This window comes from Castor canadensis, chromosome 18 (assembly GCF_047511655.1).
Source record: "Castor canadensis chromosome 18, mCasCan1.hap1v2, whole genome shotgun sequence".
Lineage (NCBI taxonomy): Eukaryota > Metazoa > Chordata > Mammalia > Rodentia > Castoridae > Castor > Castor canadensis.
Genome location: NC_133403.1, coordinates 23,187,864 through 23,209,598, shown reverse-complemented (window position 1 = coordinate 23,209,598; position 21,735 = coordinate 23,187,864).

Below are 21,735 nucleotides of genomic sequence, written 5' to 3'. Positions count from 1 at the left end.
CAAAAGAAAACCATCCATGTTAGAGGCACATGTTTTCCTGTGAGAACTGTGTTAGTTTTGAAAGGAATTCTTCAAGAATCTTAGGTGTTTGCAGGGGGAGATAGGCTGCGTTTGGTCCATTAGGGCTATTCTTTAAAGAAAATTATGCATGGTAGAAGCTCTAGCATCTAGCACAATGTTTCCCTTTGAGAGTTGAATTGGAGCTTGAGAAGAGTAATTCCTGCAATTCACAGTTTTCAAGGTCAAAAAGGCTCATTTTATTCCAAATAGCCGTACTTGGCTAAGTTGAAGAAACACAGGTATTTCTCAAAGGAAAACCATCCATGTTTGAAGCAGGAGCACCTAGCACATTGTTTTCCTGTGAGAAGTGCGTTAGTTTAGGAAAAGAATACTTCTTGCAACCATGGTCTTTTAAGGTGGACATAGCCTCAGTTTCCTCCAAATAGGCCTATTCACCTGAGTTGAAGAACCATATGTATCTCTCCAAAGAAAACCAGCTATGAAAGTGGCTGCCGCCTCGAGCACATTGTTATCCCGTGACACTCAGAAAGTTTTTGAAAGGAGTACTTCCTGCGAACTAAAGTTTTCCAGATGGAAAAGGCTCATTTGGCTGCAGATCCACCAATTCATCTTACTTCAAGAAACACATGTATCTCTCGAAGGAAATCCATCTCTGTAGAAGCAGAAGCTAGCAGCACATTGTTTCTCTGTGATAACTGAGTTAACTTTGGAAAGAAATACTTCGTGAAAATTAGGTGATTCAAGGTGGAGATGGGCACTTTTTGCTCCAAATAAGCCTATTCAAGTGAGGGGAAGAAACGCATGTAACTCTCCAAAGAAAACCAAATGTGGTAGAAAGGTAGCATCTAGCACATTGTATTCCTCTGAGAATTGAGTTACTTGTGAAAGGAAGATTTCCAGTAAAAATTGTTTTCGAGGTGGAAAAGCACTCATTTGGTTGCAAATAGGCCTATTCAGCTAAGTTGAAGGAACCCATGTATCCCTCAAATGAAAAACACCTGTGTTAGCAGCAGGAGCATCTAGCACTTTTTTTACATGTGAGACTTGTGTTATGTTTTGAAAGGAAAATGTCCTGCAAAGGAAAGTTTTCAAAGGGGAGAAAGTCTCCTGGTGCTTCAAATAGGCCTATTCAGGGGAGGTGATGAAACACATGTGTCCCTCGAGGAAATCCTTCATTGTTCAATGCAGGAGCATCTAGCACATTCTTTTCCTGAGAGAATTGAGCTAGTTTTGAGAGAAAAACTTCCTGCAACTTCGGTGTTTCAAGGTGCAGATAGATGCCGTTGGCTCCAACTAGGCATTTTCCATTGAGTTGAAGGAAGACATCAGTCTCTTCAAATAAAAATATCTGTTTAACAAGATGCAGCATCTAGCACCTTTTTTCCCTACGAGAATTGAATATGGTTTAGAAAGGAATAATTCCTGCGAATCAGTATTTTCTAGGTGGAGAAAGACTCATTTTGTTCCAAAGAGGCCTATGCAGCTAACTTGAAGAATCACATGTATCTCTTGAAAGTCAATCATCTGTGTTAGAACCAGGAGGTTTTACCACATTGTTTCCCTGTAGAATTAGGTTAGTTTGCCAAAGGAATACTTCCTGGAACTAAGGTGGGTGAAGGTGGAGATAGACTCTGTTTGCTCCTTTCAAGTATATTCAGCTGAGTTGAAGAAACCCATGTATCTCTGCAAAGAAAACCATGTATGTTAGAAGCCGGAGCATCTAACACATTGTATTCCAGGGAGAACTGTGTCAGTTTTGGAAAGGAATGCTTCCTGCAACTTTGGTGTGTCCAAGTGGAGATAGGCTGTGTTTGCTCCAAATAGGCCTATTCAGCTGAGTTGAAGTAACACATGTTCCTCCCCAAAGAAAACCATGGATGCTAGAAACTGCAGCATTTAGCACCTTGTTCTTTTGAGAATTGATTCATTTTGGAAAGGATTATTTCCTGCCACGTAGGTGTTTCAAGGTGCAGATAGACTCTGTTTGCACTAAGTAGGCCTATTTAGGTGAGTTGAAGAAACACAGGTATAGCTAAAAAGACAATCACCTATATTGGAAGCCGCAGCTTCTAGCACATTGTTGGCCTTTGAGAATTGAGTTAGTTTTTGAAAGGAATACATCCTGCTAATCATAGTTTTCAAGCTGGACATAGGCTCATTGTGTTCCTAGTCAACTCAGTTGATGAAACACATGCATTCCTAGAAAGAAAACCATCTAGATAGAAGCAGGAGTTGCAACCACATTGTTTTCCTGTGAGACTTCCCAAAGGTTTTGGAAGGATAACTCCTGCAATTGATACTTTTCAAGGTGGAGAAATTCTCATTTTCTTGCAAATAGGCCAGTTCAAGGAAGTTGATGAATCATGTGTGTATCTCGAAAGAACAAAATCTGTGTTAGATGCAAAGAATCTACCACTCTGTTTCCTTGTGAGACTGGAGTTACATTTTGAAAGGAATACGTCCTGCAAATCATAGTTTTCAAAGTGGAGAAAGGATCATTTTGCTCCAAACAGGCCTATTCCCCTAAGGAGATGTAACACATGGACCTCTCAAAAGGAAACCGTCTGTGATGGAAGCATTTGCATTTAGCACGTTGTTTCCCTTTGAGACTTGAGTTATTTTTGAAAGGAATACTTACTGCCACCTAGGCGTTTCAAGGTGGAGAGAGCATGTGCTTACTCGAAATAGACCTATTTGGGTGAATTGAAGATTCACATGCATGTATGCAAAGAATTCCATCAATATTAGAAACTTCCACATCTAGCACAGTGCTTCCCTATGAGAATTCATTTAGTTTTTGAAAGCAATGCACCCTGCAAATGTCAATATTCAAAGGAGGAGGCTCACCTCATTTCAAATACGCCTAGTCAGCTAAGTTGAAGAAACACATGTATCTGTCAAAAGAAAACCATCCATGTTAGAGGCACATGTTTTCCTGTGAGAACTGTGTTAGTTTTGAAAGGAATTCTTCAAGAATCTTAGGTGTTTGCAGGGGGAGATAGGCTGCGTTTGGTCCATTAGGGCTATTCTTTAAAGAAAATTATGCATGGTAGAAGCTCTAGCATCTAGCACAATGTTTCCCTTTGAGAGTTGAATTGGAGCTTGAGAAGAGTAATTCCTGCAATTCACAGTTTTCAAGGTCAAAAAGGCTCATTTTATTCCAAATAGCCGTACTTGGCTAAGTTGAAGAAACACAGGTATTTCTCAAAGGAAAACCATCCATGTTTGAAGCAGGAGCACCTAGCACATTGTTTTCCTGTGAGAAGTGCGTTAGTTTAGGAAAAGAATACTTCTTGCAACCATGGTCTTTTAAGGTGGACATAGCCTCAGTTTCCTCCAGATAGGCCTATTCACCTGAGTTGAAGAACCATATGTATCTCTCCAAAGAAAACCAGCTATGAAAGTGGCTGCCGCCTCGAGCACATTGTTATCCCGTGACACTCAGAAAGTTTTTGAAAGGAGTACTTCCTGCGAACTAAAGTTTTCCAGATGGAAAAGGCTCATTTGGCTGCAGATCCACCAATTCATCTTACTTCAAGAAACACATGTATCTCTCGAAGGAAATCCATCTCTGTAGAAGCAGAAGCTAGCAGCACATTGTTTCTCTGTGATAACTGAGTTAACTTTGGAAAGAAATACTTCGTGAAAATTAGGTGATTCAAGGTGGAGATGGGCACTTTTTTCTCCAAATAAGCCTATTCAACTGAGGGGAAGAAACGCATGTAACTCTCCAAAGAAAACCAAATGTGGTAGAAAGGTAGCATCTAGCACATTGTATTCCTCTGAGAATTGAGTTACTTGTGAAAGGAAGATTTCCAGTAAAAATTGTTTTCGAGGTGGAAAAGCACTCATTTGGTTGCAAATAGGCCTATTCAGCTAAGTTGAAGGAACCCATGTATCCCTCAAATGAAAAACACCTGTGTTAGCAGCAGGAGCATCTAGCACCTTTTTTACATGTGAGACTTGTGTTATGTTTTGAAAGGAAAATGTCCTGCAAAGGAAAGTTTTCAAAGGGGAGAAAGTCTCCTGGTGCTTCAACTAGGCCTATTCAGGGGAGGTGATGAAACACATGTGTCTCTCGAGGAAATCCTTCATTGTTCAATGCAGGAGCATCTAGCACATTCTTTTCCTGAGAGAATTGAGCTAGTTTTGAGAGAAAAACTTCCTGCAACTTCGGTGTTTCAAGGTGCAGATAGATGCCGTTGGCTCCAACTAGGCATTTTCCATTGAGTTGAAGGAAGACATCAGTCTCTTCAAATAAAAATATCTGTTTAACAAGATGCAGCATCTAGCACCTTTTTTCCCTACGAGAATTGAATATGGTTTAGAAAGGAATAATTCCTGCGAATCAGTATTTTCTAGGTGGAGAAAGACTCATTTTGTTCCAAAGAGGCCTATGCAGCTAACTTGAAGAATCACATGTATCTCTTGAAAGTCAATCATCTGTGTTAGAACCAGGAGGTTTTACCACATTGTTTCCCTGTAGAATTAGGTTAGTTTGCCAAAGGAATACTTCCTGGAACTAAGGTGGGTGAAGGTGGAGATAGACTCTGTTTGCTCCTTTCAAGTATATTCAGCTGAGTTGAAGAAACCCATGTATCTCTGCAAAGAAAACCATGTATGTTAGAAGCCGGAGCATCTAACACATTGTATTCCAGGGAGAACTGTGTCAGTTTTGGAAAGGAATGCTTCCTGCAACTTTGGTGTGTCCAAGTGGAGATAGGCTGTGTTTGCTCCAAATAGGCCTATTCAGCTGAGTTGAAGTAACACATGTTCCTCCCCAAAGAAAACCATGGATGCTAGAAACTGCAGCATTTAGCACCTTGTTCTTTTGAGAATTGATTCATTTTGGAAAGGATTATTTCCTGCCACGTAGGTGTTTCAAGGTGCAGATAGACTCTGTTTGCACTAAGTAGGCCTATTTAGGTGAGTTGAAGAAACACAGGTATAGCTAAAAAGACAATCACCTATATTGGAAGCCGCAGCTTGTAGCACATTGTTGGCCTTTGAGAATTGAGTTAGTTTTTGAAAGGAATACATCCTGCTAATCATAGTTTTCAAGCTGGACATAGGCTCATTGTGTTCCTAGTCAACTCAGTTGATGAAACACATGCATTCCTAGAAAGAAAACCATCTAGATAGAAGCAGGAGTTGCAACCACATTGTTTTCCTGTGAGACTTCCCAAAGGTTTTGGAAGGATAACTCCTGCAATTGATGCTTTTCAAGGTGGAGAAATTCTCATTTTCTTGCAAATAGGCCAGTTCAAGGAAGTTGATGAATCATGTGTGTATCTCGAAAGAACAAAATCTGTGTTAGATGCAAAGAATCTACCACTCTGTTTCCTTGTGAGACTGGAGTTACATTTTGAAAGGAATACGTCCTGCAAATCATAGTTTTCAAAGTGGAGAAAGGATCATTTTGCTCCAAACAGGCCTATTCCCCTAAGGAGATGTAACACATGGACCTCTCAAAAGGAAACCGTCTGTGATGGAAGCATTTGCATTTAGCACGTTGTTTCCCTTTGAGACTTGAGTTATTTTTGAAAGGAATACTTACTGCCACCTAGGCGTTTCAAGGTGGAGAGAGCATGTGCTTACTCGAAATAGACCTATTTGGGTGAATTGAAGATTCACATGCATGTATGCAAAGAATTCCATCAATATTAGAAACTGCCACATCTAGCACAGTGCTTCCCTATGAGAATTCATTTAGTTTTTGAAAGCAATGCACCCTGCAAATGTCAATATTCAAAGGAGGAGGCTCACCTCATTTCAAATACGCCTAGTCAGCTAAGTTGAAGAAACACATGTATCTGTCAAAAGAAAACCATCCATGTTAGAGGCACATGTTTTTCTGTGAGAACTGTGTTAGTTTTGAAAGGAATTCTTCAAGAATCTTAGGTGTTTGCAGGGGGAGATAGGCTGCGTTTGGTCCATTAGGGCTATTCTTTAAAGAAAATTATGCATGGTAGAAGCTCTAGCATCTAGCACAATGTTTCCCTTTGAGAGTTGAATTGGAGCTTGAGAAGAGTAATTCCTGCAATTCACAGTTTTCAAGGTCAAAAAGGCTCATTTTATTCCAAATAGCCCTACTTGGCTAAATTGAAGAAACACAGGTATTTCTCAAAGGAAAACCATCCATGTTTGAAGCAGGAGCACCGAGCACATTGTTTTCCTGTGAGAAGTGCGTTAGTTTAGGAAAAGAATACTTCTTGCAACCATGGTCTTTTAAGGTGGACATAGCCTCAGTTTCCTCTAAATAGGCCTATTCACCTGAGTTGAAGAACCATATGTATCTCTCCAAAGAAAACCAGCTATGAAAGTGGGTGCCGCCTCGAGCACATTGTTATTCCGTGACACTCAGAAAGTTTTTGAAAGGAGTACTTCTTGCGAACCAAAGTTTTCCAGATGGAAAAGGCTCATTTGGCTGCAGATCCACCAATTCATCTTACTTCAAGAAACACATGTATCTCTCGAAGGAAATCCATCTCTCTAGAAGCAGAAGCTAGCAGCACATTGTTTCTCTGTGATAACTGAGTTAACTTTGGAAAGAAATACTTCGTGAAAATTATGTGATTCAAGGTGGAGATGGGCACTTTTTGCTCCAAATAAGCCTATTCAAGTGAGGGGAAGAAACGCATGTAACTCTCTAAAGAAAACCAAATGTGGTAGAAAGGTAGCATCTACCACATTGTATTCCTCTGAGAATTGAGTTACTTGTGAAAGGAAGATTTCCAGTAAAAATTGTTTTCGAGGTGGAAAAGCACTCATTTGGTTGCAAATAGGCCTATTCAGCTAAGTTGAAGGAACCCATGTATCCCTCAAATGAAAAACACCTGTGTTAGCAGCAGGAGCATCTAGCACCTTTTTTACATGTGAGACTTGTGTTATGTTTTGAAAGGAAAATGTCCTGCAAAGGAAAGTTTTCAAAGGGGAGAAAGTCTCCTGGTGCTTCAAATAGGCCTATTCAGGGGAGGTGATGAAACACATGTGTCTCTCGAGGAAATCCTTCATTGTTCAATGCAGGAGCATCTAGCACATTCTTTTCCTGAGAGAATTGAGCTAGTGTTGAGAGAAAAACTTCCTGCAACTTCGGTGTTTCAAGGTGCAGATAGATGCCGTTGGCTCCAACTAGGCATTTTCCATTGAGTTGAAGGAAGACATCTGTCTCTTCAAATAAAAATATCTGTTTAACAAGATGCAGCATCTAGCACCTTTTTTCCCTACGAGAACTGAATATGGTTTAGAAAGGAATAATTCCTGCGAATCAGTATTTTCTAGGTGGAGAAAGACTCATTTTGTTCCAAAGAGGCCTATGCAGCTAACTTGAAGAATCACATGTATCTCTTGAAAGTCAATCATCTGTGTTAGAACCAGGAGGTTTTACCACATTGTTTCCCTGTAGAATTAGGTTAGTTTGCCAAAGGAATACTTCCTGGAACTAAGGTGGGTGAAGGTGGAGATAGACTCTGTTTGCTCCTTTCTATATTCAGGTGAGTTGAAGAAACCCATGTATCTCTGCAAAGAAAACCATGTATGTTAGAAGCCGGAGCATCTAACACATTGTATTCCAGGGAGAACTGTGTCAGTTTTGGAAAGGAATGCTTCCTGCAACTTTGGTGTGTCCAAGTGGAGATAGGCTGTGTTTGCTCCAAATAGGCCTATTCAGCTGAGTTGAAGTAACACATGTTCCTCCCCAAAGAAAACCATGGATGCTAGAAACTGCAGCATTTAGCACCTTGTTCTTTTGAGAATTGATTCATTGTGGAAAGGATTATTTCCTGCCACGTAGGTGTTTCAAGGTGCAGATAGACTCTGTTTGCACTAAGTAGGCCTATTTAGGTGAGTTGAAGAAACACAGGTATAGCTAAAAAGACAATCACCTATATTGGAAGCCGCAGCTTGTAGCACATTGTTGGCCTTTGAGAATTGAGTTAGTTTTTGAAAGGAATACATCCTGCTAATCATAGTTTTCAAGCTGGACATAGGCTCATTGTGTTCCTAGTCAACTTAGTTGATGAAACACATGCATTCCTAGAAAGAAAACCATCTAGATAGAAGCAGGAGTTGCAACCACATTGTTTTCCTGTGAGACTTCCCAAAGGTTTTGGAAGGATAACTCCTGCAATTGATACTTTTCAAGGTGGAGAAATTCTCATTTTCTTGCAAATAGGCCAGTTCAAGGAAGTTGATGAATCATGTGTGTATCTCGAAAGAACAAAATCTGTGTTAGATGCAAAGAATCTACCACTCTGTTTCCTTGTGAGACTGGAGTTACATTTTGACAGGAATACGTCCTGCAAATCATAGTTTTCAAAGTGGAGAAAGGATCATTTTGCTCCAAACAGGCCTATTTCCCTAAGGAGATGTAACACATGGACCTCTCAAAAGGAAACCGTCTGTGATGGAAGCATTTGCATTTAGCACGTTGTTTCCCTTTGAGACTTGAGTTATTTTTGAAAGGAATACTTACTGCCACCTAGGCGTTTCAAGGTGGAGAGAGCATGTGCTTACTCGAAATAGACCTATTTGGGTGAATTGAAGATTCACATGCATGTATGCAAAGAATTCCATCAATATTAGAAACTTCCACATCTAGCACAGTGCTTCCCTATGAGAATTCATTTAGTTTTTGAAAGCAATGCACCCTGCAAATGTCAATATTCAAAGGAGGAGGCTCACCTCATTTCAAATAGGCCTAGTCAGCTAAGTTGAAGAAACACATGTATCTGTCAAAAGAAAACCATCCATGTTAGAGGCACATGTTTTCCTGTGAGAACTGTGTTAGTTTTGAAAGGAATTCTTCAAGAATCTTAGGTGTTTGCAGGGGGAGATAGGCTGCGTTTGGTCCATTAGGGCTATACTCTAAAAGAAAAGTATACATGGTAGAAGCTCTAGCATCTAGCACAATGTTTCCCTTTGAGAGTTGAATTGGAGCTTGAGAAGAGTAATTCCTGCAATTCACAGTTTTCAAGGTCAAAAAGGCTCATTTTATTCCAAATAGCCCTACTTGGCTAAATTGAAGAAACACAGGTATTTCTCAAAGGAAAACCATCCATGTTTGAAGCAGGAGCACCGAGCACATTGTTTTCCTGTGAGAAGTGCGTTAGTTTAGGAAAAGAATACTTCTTGCAACCATGGTCTTTTAAGGTGGACATAGCCTCAGTTTCCTCTAAATAGGCCTATTCACCTGAGTTGAAGAACCATATGTATCTCTCCAAAGAAAACCAGCTATGAAAGTGGCTGCCGCCTCGAGCACATTGTTATCCCGTGACACTCAGAAAGTTTTTGAAAGGAGTACTTCTTGCGAACCAAAGTTTTCCAGATGGAAAAGGCTCATTTGGCTGCAGATCCACCAATTCATCTTACTTCAAGAAACACATGTATCTCTCGAAGGAAATCCATCTCTCTAGAAGCAGAAGCTAGCAGCACATTGTTTCTCTGTGATAACTGAGTTAACTTTGGAAAGAAATACTTCGTGAAAATTAGGTGATTCAAGGTGGAGATGGGCACTTTTTGCTCCAAATAAGCCTATTCAAGTGAGGGGAAGAAACGCATGTAACTCTCCAAAGAAAACCAAATGTGGTAGAAAGGTAGCATCCAGCACATTGTATTCCTCTGAGAATTGAGTTACTTGTGAAAGGAAGATTTCCAGTAAAAATTGTTTTCGAGGTGGAAAAGCACTCATTTGGTTGCAAATAGGCCTATTCAGCTAAGTTGAAGGAACCCATGTATCCCTCAAATGAAAAACACCTGTGTTAGCAGCAGGAGCATCTAGCACCTTTTTTACATGTGAGACTTGTGTTATGTTTTGAAAGGAAAATGTCCTGCAAAGGAAAGTTTTCAAAGGGGAGAAAGTCTCCTGGTGCTTCAAATAGGCCTATTCAGGGGAGGTGATGAAACACATGTGTCTCTCGAGGAAATCCTTCATTGTTCAATGCAGGAGCATCTAGCACATTCTTTTCCTGAGAGAATTGAGCTAGTGTTGAGAGAAAAACTTCCTGCAACTTCGGTGTTTCAAGGTGCAGATAGATGTCGTTGGCTCCAACTAGGCATTTTCCATTGAGTTGAAGGAAGACATCTGTCTCTTCAAATAAAAATATCTGTTTAACAAGATGCAGCATCTAGCACCTTTTTTCCCTACGAGAATTGAATATGGTTTAGAAAGGAATAATTCCTGAGAATCAGTATTTTCTAGGTGGAGAAAGACTCATTTTGTTCCAAAGAGGCCTATGCAGCTAACTTGAAGAATCACATGTATCTCTTGAAAGTCAATCATCTGTGTTAGAACCAGGAGGTTTTACCACATTGTTTCCCTGTAGAATTAGGTTAGTTTGCCAAAGGAATACTTCCTGGAACTAAGGTGGGTGAAGGTGGAGATAGACTCTGTTTGCTCCTTTCTATATTCAGGTGAGTTGAAGAAACCCATGTATCTCTGCAAAGAAAACCATGTATGTTAGAAGCCGGAGCATCTAACACTTTGTATTCCAGGGAGAACTGTGTCAGTTTTGGAAAGGAATGCTTCCTGCAACTTTGGTGTGTCCAAGTGGAGATAGGCTGTGTTTGCTCCAAATAGGCCTATTCAGCTGAGTTGAAGTAACACATGTTCCTCCCCAAAGAAAACCATGGATGCTAGAAACTGCAGCATTTAGCACCTTGTTCTTTTGAGAATTGATTCATTGTGGAAAGGATTATTTCCTGCCACGTAGGTGTTTCAAGGTGCAGATAGACTCTGTTTGCACTAAGTAGGCCTATTTAGGTGAGTTGAAGAAACACAGGTATATCTAAAAAGACAATCACCTATATTGGAAGCCGCAGCTTGTAGCACATTGTTGGCCTTTGAGAATTGAGTTAGTTTTTGAAAGGAATACATCCTGCTAATCATAGTTTTCAAGCTGGACATAGGCTCATTGTGTTCCTAGTCAACTCAGTTGATGAAACACATGCATTCCTAGAAAGAAAACCATCTAGATAGAAGCAGGAGTTGCAACCACATTGTTTTCCTGTGAGACTTCCCAAAGGTTTTGGAAGGATAACTCCTGCAATTGATACTTTTCAAGGTGGAGAAATTCTCATTTTCTTGCAAATAGGCCAGTTCAAGGAAGTAGATGAATCATGTGTGTATCTCGAAAGAACAAAATCTGTGTTAGATGCAAAGAATCTACCACTCTGTTTCCTTGTGAGACTGGAGTTACATCTTGAAAGGAATACGTCCTGCAAATCATAGTTTTCAAAGTGGAGAAAGGATCATTTTGCTCCAAACAGGCCTATTCCCCTAAGGAGATGTAACACATGGACCTCTCAAAAGGAAACCGTCTGTGATGGAAGCATTTGCATTTAGCACGTTGTTTCCCTTTGAGACTTGAGTTATTTTTGAAAGGAATACTTACTGCCACCTAGGCGTTTCAAGGTGGAGAGAGCATGTGCTTACTCGAAATAGACCTATTTGGGTGAATTGAAGATTCACATGCATGTATGCAAAGAATTCCATCAATATTAGAAACTTCCACATCTAGCACAGTGCTTCCCTATGAGAATTCATTTAGTTTTTGAAAGCAATGCACCCTGCAAATGTCAATATTCAAAGGAGGAGGCTTACCTCATTTCAAATAGGCCTAGTCTGCTAAGTTGAAGAAACACATGTATCTGTCAAAAGAAAACCATCCATGTTAGAGGCACATGTTTTCCTGTGAGAACTGTGTTAGTTTTGAAAGGAATTCTTCAAGAATCTTAGGTGTTTGCAGGGGGAGATAGGCTGCGTTTGGTCCATTAGGGCTATACTCTAAAAGATAAGTATGCATGGTAGAAGCTCTAGCATCTAGCACAATGTTTCCCTTTGAGAGTTGAATTGGAGCTTGAGAAGAGTAATTCCTGCAATTCACAGTTTTCAAGGTCAAAAAGGCTCATTTTATTCCAAATAGCCCTACTTGACTAAGTTGAAGAAACACAGGTATTTCTCAAAGGAAAACCATCCATGTTTGAAGCAGGAGCACCGAGCACATTGTTTTCCTGTGAGAAGTGCGTTAGTTTAGGAAAAGAATACTTCTTGCAACCATGGTCTTTTAAGGTGGACATAGCCTCAGTTTCCTCCAAATAGGCCTATTCACCTGAGTTGAAGAACCATATGTATCTCTCCAAAGAAAACCAGCTATGAAAGTGGCTGGCGCCTCGAGCACATTGTTATTCCGTGACACTCAGAAAGTTTTTGAAAGGAGTACTTCCTGCGAACCAAAGTTTTCCAGATGGAAAAGGCTCATTTGGCTGCAGATCCACCAATTCATCTTACTTCAAGAAACACATGTATCTCTCGAAGGAAATCCATCTCTGTAGAAGCAGAAGCTAGCAGCACATTGTTTCTCTGTGATAACTGAGTTAACTTTGGAAAGAAATACTTCGTGAAAATTAGGTGATTCAAGGTGGAGATGGGCACTTTTTGCTCCAAATAAGCCTATTCAAGTGAGGGGAAGAAACGCATGTAACTCTCCAAAGAAAACCAAATGTGGTAGAAAGGTAGCATCTAGCACATTGTATTCCTCTGAGAATTGAGTTACTTGTGAAAGGAAGATTTCCAGTAAAAATTGTTTTCGAGGTGGAAAAGCACTCATTTGGTTGCAAATAGGCCTATTCAGCTAAGTTGAAGGAACCCATGTATCCCTCAAATGAAAAACACCTGTGTTAGCAGCAGGAGCATCTAGCACCTTTTTTACATGTGAGACTTGTGTTATGTTTTGAAAGGAAAATGTCCTGCAAAGGAAAGTTTTCAAAGGGGAGAAAGTCTCCTGGTGCTTCAAATAGGCCTATTCAGGGGAGGTGATGAAACACATGTGTCTCTCGAGGAAATCCTTCATTGTTCAATGCAGGAGCATCTAGCACATTCTTTTCCTGAGAGAATTGAGCTAGTTTTGAGAGAAAAACTTCCTGCAACTTCGGTGTTTCAAGGTGCAGATAGATGCCGTTGGCTCCAACTAGGCATTTTCCATTGAGATGAAGGAAGACATCAGTCTCTTCAAATAAAAATATCTGTTTAACAAGATGCAGCATCTAGCACCTTTTTTCCCTACGAGAATTGAATATGGTTTAGAAAGGAATAATTCCTGCGAATCAGTATTTTCTAGGTGGAGAAAGACTCATTTTGTTCCAAAGAGGCCTATGCAGCTAACTTGAAGAATCACATGTATCTCTTGAAAGTCAATCATCTGTGTTAGAACCAGGAGGTTTTACCACATTGTTTCCCTGTAGAATTAGGTTAGTTTGCCAAAGGAATACTTCCTGGAACTAAGGTGGGTGAAGGTGGAGATAGACTCTGTTTGCTCCTTTCTATATTCAGGTGAGTTGAAGAAACCCATGTATCTCTGCAAAGAAAACCATGTATGTTAGAAGCCGGAGCATCTAACACATTGTATTCCAGGGAGAACTGTGTCAGTTTTGGAAAGGAATGCTTCCTGCAACTTTGGTGTGTCCAAGTGGAGATAGGCTGTGTTTGCTCCAAATAGGCCTATTCAGGTGAGTTGAAGTAACACATGTTCCTCCCCAAAGAAAACCATGGATGCTAGAAACTGCAGCATTTAGCACCTTGTTCTTTTGAGAATTGATTCATTTTGGAAAGGATTATTTCCTGCCACGTAGGTGTTTCAAGGTGCAGATAGACTCTGTTTGCACTAAGTAGGCCTATTTAGGTGAGTTGAAGAAACACAGGTATAGCTAAAAAGACAATCACCTATATTGGAAGCCGCAGCTTGTAGCACATTGTTGGCCTTTGAGAATTGAGTTAGTTTTTGAAAGGAATACATCCTGCTAATCATAGTTTTCAAGCTGGACATAGGCTCATTGTGTTCCTAGTCAACTCAGTTGATGAAACACATGCATTCCTAGAAAGAAAACCATCTAGATAGAAGCAGGAGTTGCAACCACATTGTTTTCCTGTGAGACTTCCCAAAGGTTTTGGAAGGATAACTCCTGCAATTGATACTTTTCAAGGTGGAGAAATTCTCATTTTCTTGCAAATAGGCCAGTTCAAGGAAGTTGATGAATCATGTGTGTATCTCGAAAGAACAAAATCTGTGTTAGATGCAAAGAATCTACCACTCTGTTTCCTTGTGAGACTGGAGTTACATTTTGAAAGGAATACGTCCTGCAAATCATAGTTTTCAAAGTGGAGAAAGGATCATTTTGCTCCAAACAGGCCTATTCCCCTAAGGAGATGTAACACATGGACCTCTCAAAAGGAAACCGTCTGTGATGGAAGCATTTTCATTTAGCACGTTGTTTCCCTTTGAGACTTGAGTTATTTTTGAAAGGAATACTTACTGCCACCTAGGCGTTTCAAGGTGGAGAGAGCATGTGCTTACTCGAAATAGACCTATTTGGGTGAATTGAAGATTCACATGCATGTATGCAAAGAATTCCATCAATATTAGAAACTTCCACATCTAGCACAGTGCTTCCCTATGAGAATTCATTTAGTTTTTGAAAGCAATGCACCCTGCAAATGTCAATATTCAAAGGAGGAGGCTTACCTCATTTCAAATAGGCCTAGTCTGCTAAGTTGAAGAAACACATGTATCTGTCAAAAGAAAACCATCCATGTTAGAGGCACATGTTTTCCTGTGAGAACTGTGTTAGTTTTGAAAGGAATTCTTCAAGAATCTTAGGTGTTTGCAGGGGGAGATAGGCTGCGTTTGGTCCATTAGGGCTATACTCTAAAAGATAAGTATGCATGGTAGAAGCTCTAGCATCTAGCACAATGTTTCCCTTTGAGAGTTGAATTGGAGCTTGAGAAGAGTAATTCCTGCAATTCACAGTTTTCAAGGTCAAAAAGGCTCATTTTATTCCAAATAGCCCTACTTGACTAAGTTGAAGAAACACAGGTATTTCTCAAAGGAAAACCATCCATGTTTGAAGCAGGAGCACCGAGCACATTGTTTTCCTGTGAGAAGTGCGTTAGTTTAGGAAAAGAATACTTCTTGCAACCATGGTCTTTTAAGGTGGACATAGCCTCAGTTTCCTCCAAATAGGCCTATTCACCTGAGTTGAAGAACCATATGTATCTCTCCAAAGAAAACCAGCTATGAAAGTGGCTGCCGCCTCGAGCACATTGTTATCCCGTGACACTCAGAAAGTTTTTGAAAGGAGTACTTCCTGCGAACCAAAGTTTTCCAGATGGAAAAGGCTCATTTGGCTGCAGATCCACCAATTCATCTTACTTCAAGAAACACATGTATCTCTCGAAGGAAATCCATCTCTGTAGAAGCAGAAGCTAGCAGCACATTGTTTCTCTGTGATAACTGAGTTAACTTTGGAAAGAAATACTTCGTGAAAATTAGGTGATTCAAGGTGGAGATGGGCACTTTTTGCTCCAAATAAGCCTATTCAAGTGAGGGGAAGAAACGCATGTAACTCTCCAAAGAAAACCAAATGTGGTAGAAAGGTAGCATCTAGCACATTGTATTCCTCTGAGAATTGAGTTACTTGTGAAAGGAAGATTTCCAGTAAAAATTGTTTTCGAGGTGGAAAAGCACTCATTTGGTTGCAAATAGGCCTATTCAGCTAAGTTGAAGGAACCCATGTATCCCTCAAATGAAAAACACCTGTGTTAGCAGCAGGAGCATCTAGCACCTTTTTTACATGTGAGACTTGTGTTATGTTTTGAAAGGAAAATGTCCTGCAAAGGAAAGTTTTCAAAGGGGAGAAAGTCTCCTGGTGCTTCAAATAGGCCTATTCAGGGGAGGTGATGAAACACATGTGTCTCTCGAGGAAATCCTTCATTGTTCAATGCAGGAGCATCTAGCACATTCTTTTCCTGAGAGAATTGAGCTAGTTTTGAGAGAAAAACTTCCTGCAACTTCGGTGTTTCAAGGTGCAGATAGATGCCGTTGGCTCCAACTAGGCATTTTCCATTGAGATGAAGGAAGACATCAGTCTCTTCAAATAAAAATATCTGTTTAACAAGATGCAGCATCTAGCACCTTTTTTCCCTACGAGAATTGAATATGGTTTAGAAAGGAATAATTCCTGCGAATCAGTATTTTCTAGGTGGAGAAAGACTCATTTTGTTCCAAAGAGGCCTATGCAGCTAACTTGAAGAATCACATGTATCTCTTGAAAGTCAATCATCTGTGTTAGAACCAGGAGGTTTTACCACATTGTTTCCCTGTAGAATTAGGTTAGTTTGCCAAAGGAATACTTCCTGGAACTAAGGTGGGTGAAGGTGGAGATAGACTCTGTTTGCTCCTTTCTATATTCAGGTGAGTTGAAGAAACCCATGTATCTCTGCAAAGAAAACCATGTATGTTAGAAGCCGGAGCATCTAACACATTGTATTCCAGGGAGAACTGTGTCAGTTTTGGAAAGGAATGCTTCCTGCAACTTTGGTGTGTCCAAGTGGAGATAGGCTGTGTTTGCTCCAAATAGGCCTATTCACGTGAGTTGAAGTAACACATGTTCCTCCCCAAAGAAAACCATGGATGCTAGAAACTGCAGCATTTAGCACCTTGTTCTTTTGAGAATTGATTCATTGTGGAAAGGATTATTTCCTGCCACGTAGGTGTTTCAAGGTGCAGATAGACTCTGTTTGCACTAAGTAGGCCTATTTAGGTGAGTTGAAGAAACACAGGTATAGCTAAAAAGACAATCACCTATATTGGAAGCCGCAGCTTGTAGCACATTGTTGGCCTTTGAGAATTGAGTTAGTTTTTGAAAGGAATACATCCTGCTAATCATAGTTTTCAAGCTGGACATAGGCTCATTGTGTTCCTAGTCAACTCAGTTGATGAAACACATGCATTCCTAGAAAGAAAACCATCTACATAGAAGCAGGAGTTGCAACCACATTGTTTTCCTGTGAGACTTCCCAAAGGTTTTGGAAGGATAACTCCTGCAATTGATACTTTTCAAGGTGGAGAAATTCTCATTTTCTTGCAAATAGGCCAGTTCAAGGAAGTTGATGAATCATGTGTGTATCTCGAAAGAACAAAATCTGTGTTAGATACAAAGAATCTACCACTCTGTTTCCTTGTGAGACTGGAGTTACATTTTGAAAGGAATACGTCCTGCAAATCATAGTTTTCAAAGTGGAGAAAGGATCATTTTGCTCCAAACAGGCCTATTCCCCTAAGGAGATGTAACACATGGACCTCTCAAAAGGAAACCGTCTGTGATGGAAGCATTTTCATTTAGCACGTTGTTTCCCTTTGAGACTTGAGTTATTTTTGAAAGGAATACTTACTGCCACCTAGGCGTTTCAAGGTGGAGAGAGCATGTGCTTACTCGAAATAGACCTATTTGGGTGAATTGAAGATTCACATGCATGTATGCAAAGAATTCCATCAATATTAGAAACTTCCACATCTAGCACAGTGCTTCCCTATGAGAATTCATTTAGTTTTTGAAAGCAATGCACCCTGCAAATGTCAATATTCAAAGGAGGAGGCTTACCTCATTTCAAATAGGCCTAGTCTGCTAAGTTGAAGAAACACATGTATCTGTCAAAAGAAAACCATCCATGTTAGAGGCACATGTTTTCCTGTGAGAACTGTGTTAGTTTTGAAAGGAATTCTTCAAGAATCTTAGGTGTTTGCAGGGGGAGATAGGCTGCGTTTGGTCCATTAGGGCTATACTCTAAAAGATAAGTATGCATGGTAGAAGCTCTAGCATCTAGCACAATGTTTCCCTTTGAGAGTTGAATTGGAGCTTGAGAAGCGTAATTCCTGCAATTCACAGTTTTCAAGGTCAAAAAGGCTCATTTTATTCCAAATAGCCCTACTTGACTAAGTTGAAGAAACACAGGTATTTCTCAAAGGAAAACCATCCATGTTTGAAGCAGGAGCACCGAGCACATTGTTTTCCTGTGAGAAGTGCGTTAGTTTAGGAAAAGAATACTTCTTGCAACCATGGTCTTTTAAGGTGGACATAGCCTCAGTTTCCTCTAAATAGGCCTATTCACCTGAGTTGAAGAACCATATGTATCTCTCCAATGAAAACCAGCTATGAAAGTGGCTGCCGCCTCGAGCACATTGTTATCCCGTGACACTCAGAAAGTTTTTGAAAGGAGTACTTCTTGCGAACCAAAGTTTTCCAGATGGAAAAGGCTCATTTGGCTGCAGATCCACCAATTCATCTTACTTCAAGTAACACATGTATCTCTCAAAGGAAATCCATCTCTCTAGAAGCAGAAGCTAGCAGCACATTGTTTCTCTGTGATAACTGAGTTAACTTTGGAATGAAATACTTCGTGAAAATTAGGTGATTAAAGGTGGAGATGGGCACTTTTTGCTCCAAATAAGCCTATTCAAGTGAGGGGAAGAAACGCATGTAACTCTCCAAAGAAAACCAAATGTGGTAGAAAGGTAGCATCTAGCACATTGTATTCCTCTGAGAATTGAGTTACTTGTGAAAGGAAGATTTCCAGTAAAAATTGTTTTCGAGGTGGAAAAGCACTCATTTGGTTGCAAATAGGCCTATTCAGCTAAGTTGAAGGAACCCATGTATCCCTCAAATGAAAAACACCTGTGTTAGCAGCAGGAGCATCTAGCACCTTTTTTACATGTGAGACTTGTGTTATGTTTTGAAAGGAAAATGTCCTGCAAAGGAAAGATTTCAAAGGGGAGAAAGTCTCCTGGTGCTTCAAATAGGCCTATTCAGGGGAGGTGATGAAACACATGTGTCTCTCGAGGAAATCCTTCATTGTTCAATGCAGGAGCATCTAGCACATTCTTTTCCTGAGAGAATTGAGCTAGTGTTGAGAGAAAAACTTCCTGCAACTTCGGTGTTTCAATGTGCAGATAGATGACATTGGCTCCAACTAGGCATTTTCCATTGAGTTGAAGGAAGACATCTGTCTCTTCAAATAAAAATATCTGTTTAACAAGATGCAGCATCTAGCACCTTTTTTCCCTACGAGAATTGAATATGGTTTAGAAAGGAATAATTCCTGCGAATCAGTATTTTCTAGGTGGAGAAAGACTCATTTTGTTCCAAAGAGGCCTATGCAGCTAACTTTAAGAATCACATGTATCTCTTGAAAGTCAATCATCTGTGTTAGAACCAGGAGGTTTTACCACATTGTTTCCCTGTAGAATTAGGTTAGTTTGCCAAAGGAATACTTCCTGGAACTAAGGTGGGTGAAGGTGGAGATAGACTCTGTTTGCTCCTTTCTATATTCAGGTGAGTTGAAGAAACCCATGTATCTCTGCAAAGAAAACCATGTATGTTAGAAGCCGGAGCATCTAACACATTGTATTCCAGGGAGAACTGTGTCAGTTTTGGAAAGAAATGCTTCCTGCAACTTTGGTGTGTCCAAGTGGAGATAGGCTGTGTTTGCTCCAAATAGGCCTATTCAGGTGAGTTGAAGTAACACATGTTCCTCCCCAAAGAAAACCATGGATGCTAGAAACTGCAGCATTTAGCACCTTGTTCTTTTGAGAATTGATTCATTTTGGAAAGGATTATTTCCTGCCACGTAGGTGTTTCAAGGTGCAGATAGACTCTGTTTGCACTAAGTAGGCCTATTTAGGTGAGTTGAAGAAACACAGGTATAGCTAAAAAGACAATCACCTATATTGGAAGCCGCAGCTTGTAGCACATTGTTGGCCTTTGAGAATTGAGTTAGTTTTTGAAAGGAATACATCCTGCTAATCATAGTTTTCAAGCTGGACATAGGCTCATTGTGTTCCTAGTCAACTCAGTTGATGAAACACATGCATTCCTAGAAAGAAAACCATCTAGATAGAAGCAGGAGTTGCAACCACATTGTTTTCCTGTGAGACTTCCCAAAGGTTTTGGAAGGATAACTCCTGCAATTGATACTTTTCAAGGTGGAGAAATTCTCATTTTCTTGCAAATAGGCCAGTTCAAGGAAGTTGATGAATCATGTGTGTATCTCGAAAGAACAAAATCTGTGTTAGATGCAAAGAATCTACCACTCTGTTTCCTTGTGAGACTGGAGTTACATTTTGAAAGGAATACGTCCTGCAAATCATAGTTTTCAAAGTGGAGAAAGGATCATTTTGCTCCAAACAGGCCTATTCCCCTAAGGAGATGTAACACATGGACCTCTCAAAAGGAAACCGTCTGTGATGGAAGCATTTGCATTTAGCACGTTGTTTCCCTTTGAAACTTGAGTTATTTTTGAAAGGAATACTTACTGCCACCTAGGCGTTTCAAGGTGGAGAGAGCATGTGCTTACTCGAAATAGACCTATTTGGGTGAATTGAAGATTCACATGCATGTATGCAAAGAATTCCATCAATATTAGAAACTTCCACATCTAGCACAGTGCTTCCCTATGAGAATTCATTTAGTTTTTGAAAGCAAGGCACCCGGCAAATGTCAATATTCAAAGGAGGAGGCTCACCTCATTTCAAATAGGCCTAGGCAGCTAAGTTGAAGAAACACATGTATCTGTCAAAAGAAAACCATCCATGTTAGAGGCACATGTTTTCCTGTGAGAACTGTGTTAGTTTTGAAAGGAATTCTTCAAGAATCTTAGGTGTTTGCAGGGGGAGATAGGCTGCGTTTGGTCCATTAGGGCTATACTCTAAAAGAAAAGTATACATGGTAGAAGCTCTAGCATTTAGCACAATGTTTCCCTTTGAGAGTTGAATTGGAGCTTGAGAAGAGTAATTCCTGCAATTCACAGTTTTCAAGGTGAAAAAGGCTCATTTTATTCCAAATAGCCCTACTTGACTAAGTTGAAGAAACACAGGTATTTCTCAAAGGAAAACCATCCATGTTTGAAGCAGGAGCACCGAGCACATTGTTTTCCTGTGAGAAGTGCGTTAGTTTAGGAAAAGAATACTTCTTGCAACCATGGTCTTTTAAGGTGGACATAGCCTCAGTTTCCTCCAAATAGGCCTATTCACCTGAGTTGAAGAACCATATGTATCTCTCCAAAGAAAGCCAGATATGAAAGTGGCTGCCGCCTCGAGCACATTGTTATCCCGTGACACTCAGAAAGTTTTTGAAAGGAGTACTTCCTGCGAACCAAAGTTTTCCAGATGGAAAAGGCTCATTTGGCTGCAGATCCACCAATTCATCTTACTTCAAGAAACACATGTATCTCTCGAAGGAAATCCATCTCTGTAGAAGCAGAAGCTAGCAGCACATTGTTTCTCTGTGATAACTGAGTTAACTTTGGAAAGAAATACTTCGTGAAAATTAGGTGATTCAAGGTGGAGATGGGCACTTTTTGCTCCAAATAAGCCTATTCAAGTGAGGGGAAGAAACGCATGTAACTCTCCAAAGAAAACCAAATGTGGTAGAAAGGTAGCATCTAGCACATTGTATTCCTCTGAGAATTGAGTTACTTGTGAAAGGAAGATTTCCAGTAAAAATTGTTTTCGAGGTGGAAAAGCACTCATTTGGTTGCAAATAGGCCTATTCAGCTAAGTTGAAGGAACCCATGTATCCCTCAAATGAAAAACACCTGTGTTAGCAGCAGGAGCATCTAGCACCTTTTTTACATGTGAGACTTGTGTTATGTTTTGAAAGGAAAATGTCCTGCAAAGGAAAGTTTTCAAAGGGGAGAAAGTCTCCTGGTGCTTCAAATAGGCCTATTCAGGGGAGGTGATGAAACACATGTGTCTCTCGAGGAAATCCTTCATTGTTCAATGCAGGAGCATCTAGCACATTCTTTTCCTGAGAGAATTGAGCTAGTTTTGAGAGAAAAACTTCCTGCAACTTCGGTGTTTCAAGGTGCAGATAGATGCCGTTGGCTCC